Here is a 12732-nt window from a genome sequence, read left to right on the forward strand (position 1 = left end):
CTGCGCGTGCTCCATTCTGTCACTGCTGGCATCCAGACAGCTGCAAGCTCGTGGCAATGCATCTTTCGAAAGAGAGGGAGGGAGAACAGCAGCAGTCGTTCGGGCACTCAGCAAACTATCGCAGTTGTCTGGGTGACAGCTATCTCGGCTCAACAGTTTATGAGCGAGTAAAGAATGAGAAGAGAGGATTCTCTTACTGACTGGACAGCGCAGGAGACTCGCCCTAAAAAGGTACGGTATTTGTGCCCGTGTTTGATCGAGTTGGTTAGCTAGCTAACATTAGCTCGCTGCTGTGTAGCGCGAGCGACAGCCAGTCAGGAGGCTTTGTGTTCTGCCTTTGTGACAAATGATGCTATGAATGTTCGCATTGTGGATAGTAAAATGACATTGCTAGCTAGCCTCATTTCATTAGCTATCTAATTTATGTCACGCTAGAGTTGATATGTAAAGAACAAAAGCGTTGTTTGTCACTGAGGAAGTGTTTTTCTTTTTGGAGCAGAACATGCTATTTGTGGTTTCTCGTCCAACTAAGCTCTCTTGATTGTCTTGTCTTGATGGCATAATACGTTGCTAGTTAGCGGACGTCCGGATGGAGTGAAGGAAGTTTCTGATGAACTTTACCAACTACGTGGAGCGGATAACGTTACCAGGCTTTGTGGAATCTAGCTCCGACTACATCGGTTCGCCTAAGGACAATCTTTTAAAACATTTTAAATTATGAAACGCCCACCTTATACCTATGTTTATCCTCTGTACTTGCGAACCTTTTTTTGTTTGCTGAAAACCATAATTTTTCAATAAACGTTAATCAAGTACCACCACCTCCTGTTCCCTTTTTGAGATTACGTTGCCACATGCGTATTTGCGCTGAGTTGCCATTTTAGTGCAACAGCAATGCGCGAACAGTCGTGGTTGTATTTGATTAATAACGTTTATTGAGAAAGTACGGATTTGAGCAAACAAAAGGCATGTACCTATGTTTGTACTTTGTAGTTGCAAGGTGGGCGTTAAGTAATTATTTTAAGTATTGACCTTGGGCGAACAGATGTAGCTAGATTCTCACAATGCCTGTTCTCGGCTCCACGAAGTTGGTTTAATGTAGTTACTTTTCCTTGGGTCCACATAGTACGAATACTGTACATGACAAAGTACAGAACAGTTATAGACAAGGACATCAACAAAATGAACATCTTAGAAAATGCATAATTTTAAATTGCCAATAAGTTATTGGAAAGACTCCAAGAGACAACATACTATTTACACTTCATATGAACAGATTCTTATACAGTTACATTTTAACTTTTGAAAGAGGAGGCGCTGTGATACATATGTTTTATTAAGCTAAACTTGCTTTTTACCCTAGTAACATCACAATGACATGGCTCTATACATAACTGAGCAACACATTAAATCCGTTTTTTGGTTTGGGTACAGTGAAGAAACCCATCGTGGCGTGTCTGGTGGGATATATACAGTTGAAGTCGGATGTTTACATACACCTTAGCCAAATACATTTAAACTTTTTTTTTTTCTCACAATTCCTGGCATTTAATCCTAGTAGAAATCCCCTGTTTTAGGTCAGTTAGGATCACCACTTTATTTTAAGAATGTGAAATGTCAGAATAATAGTAGAGAGAATGATTTATTTCAGCTTTTATTTCTCATCACATTCCCAGTGGGTCAGAAGTTTACATGCACTCAATTAGTATTTGGTAGCATTGCCTTTCAATTGTTTAACTTTGGTCAAACGTTTCGGGTAGCCATCCACAAGCTTCCCACAAGTTGGGTGAATTTTGGCCCATTCCTCCTGACAGAGCTGGTGTAACTGAGTTAGGTTTATAGGCCTCCTTGCTCGCACACGCTTTTTCAGTTCTGCCCACAAATTTTCTATAGGATTGAGGTCAGGGCTTCGTGATGGCCACTCCAATACCTTGACTTTGTTGTCCTTAAGCCATTTTGCCACAACTTTGGAAGTGTGTTTGGGGTCATTGTCCATTTGGAAGACCCATTTGCGACCAAGTTTGAACTTCTTGACTGATGTCTTGATGTTGCTTCAATGTATCCACATAATTTTCCATCCTCATGATGCCATCTATTTATGGAAGTGCACCAGTCCCTCCTGCAGCAAAACACCCGCACAACATGATGATGCCACCCCTGTGCTTTACGGTTGGGAGGGTGTTCTTCGGCTTGCAAATCTCCCCCTTTTTCCTCCAAACATAACGATGGTTGTTATGGCCAAACAGTTCTATTTTTGTTTAGTCAGATCGGAGGACATTTCTCAAAAAAGTACGGTCTTTGTCCCCATGTGCAGTAGTCTGGCTTTTTTATGGCGGTTTTGGAGCAGTGGCTTCTTCCTTGCGGAGCGGCCTTTCAGGTTGTCGATATAGGACTCGTTTTATTGGATATAGATACTTTTGTACTGGTTTCCTCCAGCATCTTCACAAGGTCCTTTGCTGTTGTTCTGGGATTGATTTGCACTTTTCGCACCAAAGTACAGTATGATGGCTGTGTGGTCCATAGTGTTTATACTTGCTTACTATTGTTTGTACAGAGGAAATACATCCACAGTTACATCTTCAATTGACTCAAATGATGTCAATTAGCCTATCAGAAGCTTCTATAGCCATGACATTTTCTGGAATTTTCCAAGCTGTTTAAAGGCACAGTCAACTTACTGTATGTTAACCTGTTATGGCTAGGGGGCAGTATTTTCACGGCTGGATAAAAAACGTACCCGATTTAATCTGATTATTACTCCTGCCCAGAAACTAGAATATGCATATAATTATTAGCTTTGGATAGAAAACACTCCAAAGTTTCTAAAACTGTTTGAATGGTGTCTGTGAGTATAACATAACTCAAATGGCAGGTCAAAACCTGAGAGATTCCTTTACAGGAAGTGGCCTGTCTGACCCTTTATTGTATTTCTTTGACATCTCATTCCAAAATTTAGGATCTCTGCGGTAACGTGACACTTCCCATGGCTCCAATAGGCTCTCAGAGCCCGGGAAAAACCTGAATGTCGTCATTCCAGCCCCAGGCTGAAACACATTATCGCCTTTCTCAAGTGGCCGATCAAGGGACAGTGGGCTTAGGCGCGTGCACTGGCCGCCCCCGTCTTTGTGTTTTTTCCTCTGTTTACCGAAAAGGAGATTCCCGGTCGGAATATTATCGCTTTTTTACGAGATAAATTGCATAAAAATTGATTTTAAACAGCAGTTGACATGCTTCGAGGTACGGTAATGGAATATTTAGAATTTTTTTGTCACGAAATGCGCCATGCGCACGACCCTGATTTACCATTTCGGATAGTTTCTGGAACGCACGAACAAAACGCCGCTATTCGGATATAACGATGGATTATTTTGGACCAAACCAACATTTGTTATTGAAGTAGCAGTCCTGGGAGTGCATTCTGACGAAGACAACAAAGGTAATCAAACTTTTGTAATAGTAAATCTGATTTTGGTGAAGGCTAAACTTGCCGGGTGTCTAAATAGCTAGCCCGTGATGGCTGGGCTATGTACTTAGAATATTGCAAAATGTGCTTTCACCAAAAAGCTATTTTAAAATCGGACATATCGAGTGCATAGAGGAGTTCTGTATCTATAATTCTTAAAACAATTGTTATGCTTTTTGTGAACGTTTATCGTGAGTAATTTAGTAAATTCACCGGCAGTGTTCGGTGGGAATGCTAGTCACATGCTAGTCACATGCTAATGTAAAAAGCTGGTTTTTGATATAAATATGAACTTGATTGAACAAAACATGCATGTATTGTATAACATAATGTCCTAGGGTTGTCATCTGATGAAGATCATCAAAGGTTAGTGCTGCATTTAGCTGTGGTTTGGGTTTATGTGACATTATATGCTAGCTTGAAAAATTGGTGTCTGATTATTTCTGGCTGGGTACTCTGCTGACATAATCTAATGTTTTGCTTTCGTTGTAAAGCCTTTTTGAAATCGGACAGTGTGGTTAGATTAACGAGAGTCTTGTCTTTAAAATGGTGTAAAATAGTCATATGTTTGAAAAATTTAAGATTTTGCATTTTTGAGGTTTTTGAATAACGCGCCACGGGATTACACTGGCTGTTACGTAGGTGGGACGATTTGGTGCCACCTAGCCCAGAGAGGTTAAAAAGACTAGAAGAGAAGAAGTACATTTGTTGATGTTTTATGTGTGCTGTTAAGGGCAATGTGCGCTGCTTTATTTTGAGCCAGCTGGAACTTTGCTAGGTCGTTCTTTGCTGCACTTGACATTTAACCGGATAGTTATCAAGATTGAACAGGATCAGAGCCTGAACAACTGGTGCAGTTGATCTTTGTCAAATGAAGAACATATTTGTATATGCCTCTCCCCATCTTTACAAGAACTTAGTCAGCTATAGTCAAGTCATATTGACAATCTAATGTTACTCCTAGGAGGTGAACTTGTTCAATGGTAACACCCTTTATGCACAACTCCAGTTGAGGTCTAGGTCAAAGAATGCTTTGAACCAATTACAGTGCTTTTGATTTTAGATATATTTAAGACCAGTTTATTGTTAATTACCCATTCGGACACTGACTAATTCCTTGCTATGAGTCTCAGTGAGCTCATTGGCTAGATGCTAATGTGTAGTGTGCAATCATCAGCATGCTAGGGCTGACCCAAGTTTGTTGACTGGTTGATTCTTTGGTCGTTGGGCTGTTGGTCGACCGAGATTGTTTTAGTCGAGCGGTAGCATATATATATTTGCGCCCATCTCAGTGAACCATTCCATTGCGGAGACTAAAAGCCAATTTTTGCTTAATCATAAAATGTGGTCGGAGGTGCCATATGGAGATTGTGGAGCCTCTAGAGGCATGCAGAAACTAAATCGAGCTCCATACCGTATCGCCATGCGCCTCGCAACAGTTGTAACAATGCGGGGGGGCTCTGTATAGCTCCACATTGACATGATTTGTTGACGGTAGGTGGGGGCAGTACATCCTGTATCAACACAAGCTCACTTCCTTGACAGCTCTGCACTGCTCTGAAGCCAATGCTTCATATGTATGAATGCCCTGACTTCTACTGAGGCCATGTTACCGTAAATGCTGCATGGCCAATGTAGACGTCGGATTGACCATGCACTTCTCTCTCCAGAATGTGCTCTCTCACACCAATTGGTGCACGTTCATTGTTTCGTGACTTCATTGTGTGAATATTTTGTTTGATTGTTAGTGTACAGTGCCTCCGGGAAAGTATTCAGACCCCTTGCCTTTTTCCACATTTTGTTACGTTACAGCCTTATTCTAAAATTTATTAGATTTGTTTTTTCCCCTCATCAATCTACACACACTACCCCACAATGACAAAGCAAAAACAGGGTTAAAAAATTATAATTGAAATATCACATTTACATAAGTATTCAGACCCTTTACTCAGTACTTGGTTGAAGCACCTTTGGCAGTGATTACTGCATCGAGTCTTTTTGGGTATGATGCTACAAGCTTTGCACACCTGTATTTGGGGAGATTCTCCCATTCTTCTCTGCAGATCCTCTCAAGCTCTGTCAGGTTGGATGGGTAGTGTTAGTGCACAGCTATCTTCTGGTCTCTCCAGAGATGTTTGATCGAGTTCAAGTCCGGGCTCTGGCTGGGAAACTCGAGGACAATCAGAGACTTGTCCCGAAGCCACTCCTGCATTTTCTTGGTTGTGCTTAGGGTCGTTGTCCTGTTGGAAGGTGAACCTTTGCCACAGTCTGAGGTTCTGAGCGCTCTGGAGCAGGTTTTCATTAAGGCTCTTTGCTCTGTTCATCTTTCCCTTCACCCTGACTAGTCTCCCAGTCCCTGCTGCTGAAAAACATCCCCACAGCATGATACTGCCACCACCATGCTTCACTGTAGGGATGGTGCCAGGTTTCCTCCAAACATGACACTTGGCATTCAGGCCAAAGAGTTCAATCTTGGTTTCATCAGATCAGAGAGTCTTGTTTCTCATGGTCTGAGTCTTTAGGTGCCTTTTGGCAAACTCCAAGCAGGCTTCCGTCTGGTCACTTTATAATAAAGGCCTGATTGATGGAGTGCTGCAGAGGATGAGTGTCCTTCTGGAAGGTTCTCCCATCTCCACAGAGGAACTCTAGAGCTCTGTCAGAATGACCATCGGGTTCTTGGTCACCTCCCTGACCAATGCCCTTCTCCTCCGATTGCTCAGTTTGGCCGGGCAGCCAGCTCTTGGAATAGTCTTGGTGGTTCCAAACTTATTCTATTTAAGAATGATGGAGGCCACTGTATTCTTCGGGATCTTTAATGCTGTCTCGGAGCACTACGGACAATTCCTTCGACCTCATGGCTTGGTTTTTGCTCTGACATGCACTGTCAATTGTGTGACCTTATATAGACAAGTGTGTGTACTTTTCCAAATCATGTCCAATCAATTGAATTTACCACAGGTGGACTCCAATGAAGTTGCAGAAACATCTCATGGATGGAAACAGGATGCACCTGAGCTCAATTTCGAGTCTCATAGCAAAGGGTCTGAATAAAGGTATTTTTTTTGTTTTTAATATATTTGCAAAACAATCAACCTGTTTTCGCTTTGTAATTATGGGGTATTGTTTGTAGATTGCTGAGGATTTTTATTTATTCCATTTTAGAATAAGGCTAATGTAACTGTGGAAAATGTCAAGGGGTCTGAATATTTTCCAAAGGCACTGTATATCAATTCCCCATTACATATCACCAGTAGGATATTTACAGTTAATTACTATAATTTCTAATCTACAATGTTTGTTACTTAGGTTATGGTAACTTATTTTAATGCATTCAGTATTATTATTCCAGTCTTCCCGTTCTCATTGTCTGCAAGCAAACTAAGTCTGTTTTTACATCCATTGAGAATTTCAATAGTTCCTCAATGTATTTGAAAAGTCTTTCTGGCTCTCTCCCTTTTGATAACCTCTGTGAAAGGGAAAAATGTCATGCTCTGATCAAGTGGAAACATCATAAAATAGGCCTAACTGATTTACTTTTTTATCATTTTGGGTGCTGGTACTGTTTTATATTTAGGTGCAGGAGTTCCACAATACTTTTGAGCTAATATTCTATAAGCAGAACAGGAGCTCAAGCAGTAGAACATTTGAGGTGCTGAGCTCTTGCACAATTCCAGCACTGCTTCTTATCCCTTACGCATATAGCCTACAGCGGTGTCTGTCCTGAGCTCACTGGCACGGGAAACTGAGGACCCTTAATATTTTATTCAAAGTTGCAAGTTCGGTAACACACACTTCAGGCTAAACCTAAGTTATTAGTTGATACAATGTTTCAAGTTTGGCTACGCATGGCCTGTCTGCAACAATGTGATTCATATATATATATATATACACACACACACACACAGTGGGGGGGGGAAGTATTTGATCCCCTGCTGATTTTGTACGTTTGCCCACTTACAAAGAAATTATCAGTCTATAATTTTAATGGTAGGTTTATTTGAACAGTGAGAGACAGAATAACAACAAAAAAATCCAGAAAAACGCATGTGAAAATTTTTATAAAATGATGTGCATTTTAATGAGGGAAATAAGTATTTGACCCCTCTGCAAAACATGAATTAGTATTTGGTGGCAAAACCCTTGTTGGCAGTCAGAGGTCAGACATTTCTTGTAGTTGGCCACCAGGTTTGCACACATCTCAGGAGGGATTTTGGAGGGATCTTTGCAGATCTTCTCCAAGTCATTAAGGTTTCGAGGCTGACGTTTGGCAACTTGAACCTTCAGCTCCCTTCACAGATGTTCTATGGGATTAAGGTCTAGAGACTGGCTAGGTCATTCCAGGACCTTAATGTGCTTCTTCTTGAGCCACTCCTTTGTTGCCTTGGCCGTGTGTTGTCATTGTTATGCTGGAATACCCATCCACGACCCATTTTCAATGCCCTGGCTGAGGTTCTCACCCAAGATTTGACGGTACATCGTCCCTTTTGATGTGGTGAAGTTGTCCTGTCCCCTTAGCAGAAAAACACCCCCAAAGCATAATGTTTCCACCTCAATGTTTAACGGTGGAGATGGTGTTCTTGGGGTCATAGGCAGCATTCCTCCTCCTCCAAACACGGCAAGTTGAGTTGATGCCAAAGAGCTCCATTTTGGTCTCATCTGACCACAACACTTTCACCAGTTGTCCTCTGAATCATTCAGATGTTCATTGGCAAACTTCAGACGGGCATGTATATGTATTCTTGAGCAGGGGGACCTTGCGGCGCTGCAGGATTTCAGTCCTTCACGGCGTAGTGTGTTACCAATTGTTTTCTTGGTGACTATGGTTCCAGCTGCCTTGAGATAATTGACAAGATCCTCCCGTGTAGTTCTGGGCTGATTCCTCACCGTTCTCATGTTCATTGCAACTCCACGAGGTGAGATCTTGCATGGAGCCCCAGGCCGAGGGATATTCACAGTTCTTTTGTGTTTTCCATTTGTGAATAATCGCACCAACTGTTGTCACCTTCTCACCAAGCTGCTTGGCGATGGTCTTGTAGCCCATTCCAGCCTTGTGTAGGTCTACAATCTTGTTCCTGACATCCTTGGAGAGCTTTTTGGTCTTGGCCATGGTGGAGAGTTTGGAATCTGATTGATTTGATTGCTTCTGTGGACAGGTGTCTTTTATACAAGTAACAAGCTGCGGTTAGGAGCACTCCCTTTACGAGTGTGCTCCTAATCTCAGCTCGTTACCTGTATAAAAGACACCTAGGAGCCAGAAATCTTTCTGATTTGAGAGGGGGTGAATTACTTATTTCCCTCATTAAAATGCAAATCAATTTATAACATTTTTTACATGCGTTTTTCTAGATATTTTTGTTATTTTGTCTCTCACTGTTCAAATAAACCTACCATTAACCTCTTACATCTAGACGTTCCGCTAGCGGAACACCTGCTCCAATATCAATGATAGGCGTGGCGCGAATTACAAATTCCTCAAAAATACAAAAACTTCCATTTTTCAAACATATGACTATTTTACAGCATTTTAAAGACAAGACTCTCCTTTATCTAACCACACTGTCCGATTTCAAAAAGGCTTTACAGCGAAAGCAAAACATTAGATTATGTCAGCAGAGTACCCAGCCAGAAATAATCAGACACCCATTTTTCAAGCTAGCATATAATGTCACAAAAAACAAAACCACAGCTAAATGCAGCACTAACCTTTGATGATCTTCATCAGATGACAACCCTAGGACATTATGTTATACAATACATGCATGTTTTGTTCAATCAAGTTCATATTTATATCAAAAACCAGCTTTTTACATTAGCATGTGACGTTCAGAACTAGCATTCCCACCGAACACTTCCGGGGAATTTACTAAATTACTCACGATAAACGTTCTCAAAAAACATAACAATTATTTTAAGAATTATAGATACAGAACTCCTTTGTGCAATCGAGGTGTCCGATTTTAAAATAGCTTTTCGGTGAAAGCACATTTTGCAATATTCTGAGTACATAGCCCGGCATTACAGGGCTAGCTATTTAGACACCCAGCAAGTTTAGCCTTCACCAAACTCCGATATACTATTAGAAAAGTGATTACCTTTGGTGTCTTCGTCAGAATGCACTCCCAGGACTGCTACTCCAATAACAAATGTTGGTTTGGTTCAAAATAATCCATAGCTATATCCAAATAGCGGCGTTTGTTCGTGCGTTCAAGACACTATCCAAAGTGTAAATAAGGGTCACGCGCACGACGCATTTCGTGACAAAAAAAATCCAAATATTCCATTACCGTACTTCGAAGCATGTCAACCGCTGTTTAAAATAAATTTTTATGCAATTTTTCTCGTAAAAAAGGATAATATTCCGACCGGGAGTGGTGGTTTTCGTTCAAAGAGAGAGAAAATAAACAATGGAGTCGACTCGAGCACGCGCCTCAGTTTCATAGTACTGTGACTGGCCACTATCCAAACGCGCTAATGTTTTTCAGCCAGAGCCTGCAAAGCCACGATTCAGCTTTTTGCCGCCTTCTGAGAGCCCATGGGAGCCGTAGGAAGTGTCACGTAACAGCAGAGATCCCCTGTATTGGATAGAGATAATCAAGAAGGCCAAGAAATTGTCAGACAGGGCACTTCCTGCATGGAATCTTCTCAGGTTTTGGCCTGCCAAATGAGTTCTGTTATACTCACAGACACCATTCAAACAGTTTTAGAAACGTCGGAGTGTTTTCTATCCAAAGCTAATAATTATATGCATATTCTAGTTTCTGGGAAGGAGTAATAATCAGATTAAATCGGGTACCTTTTTTATCCGGCCGTGAAAATACTGCCCCCTAGCCATAACAGGTTAAAATTATAGACTGATCATTTCTTTGTCAGTGGGGAAATGTACAAAATCAGCAGGGGATCAAATACTTTTCCCCCCCAGTGTGTGTGTGTGTGTGTGTGTTTATTTAATCAGGATATGTTGTATCTGCCGGCAGCAATGTTTTTACTTGTTGTCTTTGTGGGCTATTTTTACATAGCCAGCAATAGAATACTTAGTTGGCAATAGACGTTATAAATTAATTTGCTTATGAAAACCATAACTGGCATGCAGAACGGTAGAAATGGAAGATATATTGGCATTCCACATTAGAAAGGATGCTGACTCCTCGTGTAGCCAACTTCAGGAGAGTAATGACAGAAACTGCAAAAGCCAGCAGGAGCAGGAGAATTGCTGCATCCAGTTATGTTTTTTTCCCTTCTGGTTATCTAGATCTCTTGCTCCCTCTTGAGGAATGTCTTATTTTATTAACCTCTCTAGGGTATGTGGGACGGCATCGTCCCACCTACTCAACAGCCAGTGGAATCCCGTGGCGCGATATTCAAATACCTTAGAAATGCTATTACTTCAATTTCTCAAACATATGACTATTTTAAAGACAAGACTCTCGTTAATCTAACCACACTGTCCGATTTCAAAAAGGCTTTACAACGAAAGCAAAACATTCGATTATGTCAGCAGAGTACCCAGCCAGAAATAATCACACCCATTTTTCAAGCTAGCATATAATGTCAGAAAAACCAAAACCACAGCTAAATGCAGCACTAACCTTTGATCTTCATCAGATGACACTCCTAGGACATTATGTTATACAATACATGCATGTTTTGTTCAATCAAGTTCATATTTATATCAAAAACCAGCTTTTTACATTAGCATGTGACGTTCAGAACTAGCATACCCACCGCAAACTTCCTGTGAATTTACCAAATTACTCACGATAAACGTTCATAAAAAACATAACAATTATTTTAAGAATTATAGATACAGAACTCCTTTATGCAATCGCGGTGTCCGATTTTAAAATGGCTTTTCGGCAAAAGCACATTTTGCAATATTCTGAGTAGATAGCTCGCCATCACGGGCTAGCTATTTTGACACCCACCAAGTTTGGCACTCACCAAACTCAGATTTACTATAAGAAAAATTGGATTACCTTTGCTGTTCATCAGAATGCACTCCCAGGACTTCTACTTCATCCACAAATGTTGTTTTGGTTCAAAATAATCCATAGTTATGTTCAAATATCATCTGTTTTGTTCTTGCGTTCAAGACACTATCCGAACGGTGACGAGCAGACGCGTATCGTGACAAATTTCGAAATATTCCATTACTGTACTTCGAAGCATGTCAAACGCTGTTTAAAAGAAATTTTTATGCGATTTTTCTCATAAAAAAGCGATAATATTCCGACCGGGAGACGTCCTTTCCGTTCAGACTCAAAATCTAAAATGGACTCTTCACGCGCACGCCCGTCTCATTGTTCTCAGATCGACCACTATCCAAATGCGCTACTGTTTTTCAGCCATGGGCTGCAAAGTCATCATTCAACGTTCTGGCGCCTTCTGAGAGCCTATGGGAGCCTTAGGAAGTGTCACGTTACAGCAGAGATCCTTTGTTTTCAATAAAGAGAGTGTAGAAGGCCAAGAAATGGTCAGAGAGGGCACTTCCTGTACAGAATCTTCTCAGGTTTTTGCCTGCCATATGAGTTCTGTTATACTCACAGACACCATTCAAACAGTTTTAGAAACTTTAGGGTGTTTTCTATCCAAATCAAACAATTATATGCATATTCTAGTTTCTGGGCAGTTGTAATAACCAGATTAAATCGGGTACGTTTTTTTATCCGGCCGTGCAAATACTGCCCCCTAACCGTAAGCTTAAACCGTAAGCTTAAAGCATCAGACAAGCTCAATGCATATAATTTATTTTATTAAAACACGTGTTGTGTGTCTGTCTATATATGGGAAAATACATATAAAAATGTTTTACCAATTGATTTGTCGAAAGAACAGACTTTCGGTCAACCTAGAGATTTTTTGTAGGGGACAGACCTACAGCATACGTAGTCATTTTAGCTTATTGTAAGACTTGGCAAATCACTTGTAAAAATAGAGAAGAGTAACGGCCCAAGGCAACTGCCCTGATTGTTACTGCATTGTACATACTGTGGTGGTTTCAGCGCCAATAACTTTGTAAGGCAGGTTTTACACATACAAACACACACCATCAGTCCAAGTGAAAGTAATAAACCGGTTTAACCCATCGGGCTTAGGCGGTGTTCCTGATATAGAAAACTCAAAACTAAGGAGGTGAGTTCCACCATCAAAGTCCTGCAATAAGAGCTAAGACTCTAATACATTAAACTCTACATAGTTGTGTTCTGTGGATGTCACTGAGTAGGCTGATAGCCCACAATCCATAGGTTAGGCTTTACAGTGCATATAAGTAG

General features: G+C 40.9%; 1 protein-coding gene across 1 annotated transcript in view; it reads left to right on the forward strand.

Moving 5' to 3' along the window:
- The window catches only part of si:dkeyp-19e1.3 (uncharacterized), a 117935-nt gene continuing 105203 nt past the window's right edge, over positions 1 to 12732 (forward strand). The window contains exon 1 of the mRNA XM_045688026.1: positions 1 to 231. The gene's annotated coding sequence lies outside the window, so the exon portion shown is untranslated. The remainder of the gene's footprint in view (positions 232 to 12732) is intronic.

The sequence above is a fragment of the Salmo salar genome, chromosome ssa10 (genome assembly GCF_905237065.1).
Source record: "Salmo salar chromosome ssa10, Ssal_v3.1, whole genome shotgun sequence".
NCBI classification, from domain to species: Eukaryota; Metazoa; Chordata; class Actinopteri; order Salmoniformes; family Salmonidae; genus Salmo; species Salmo salar.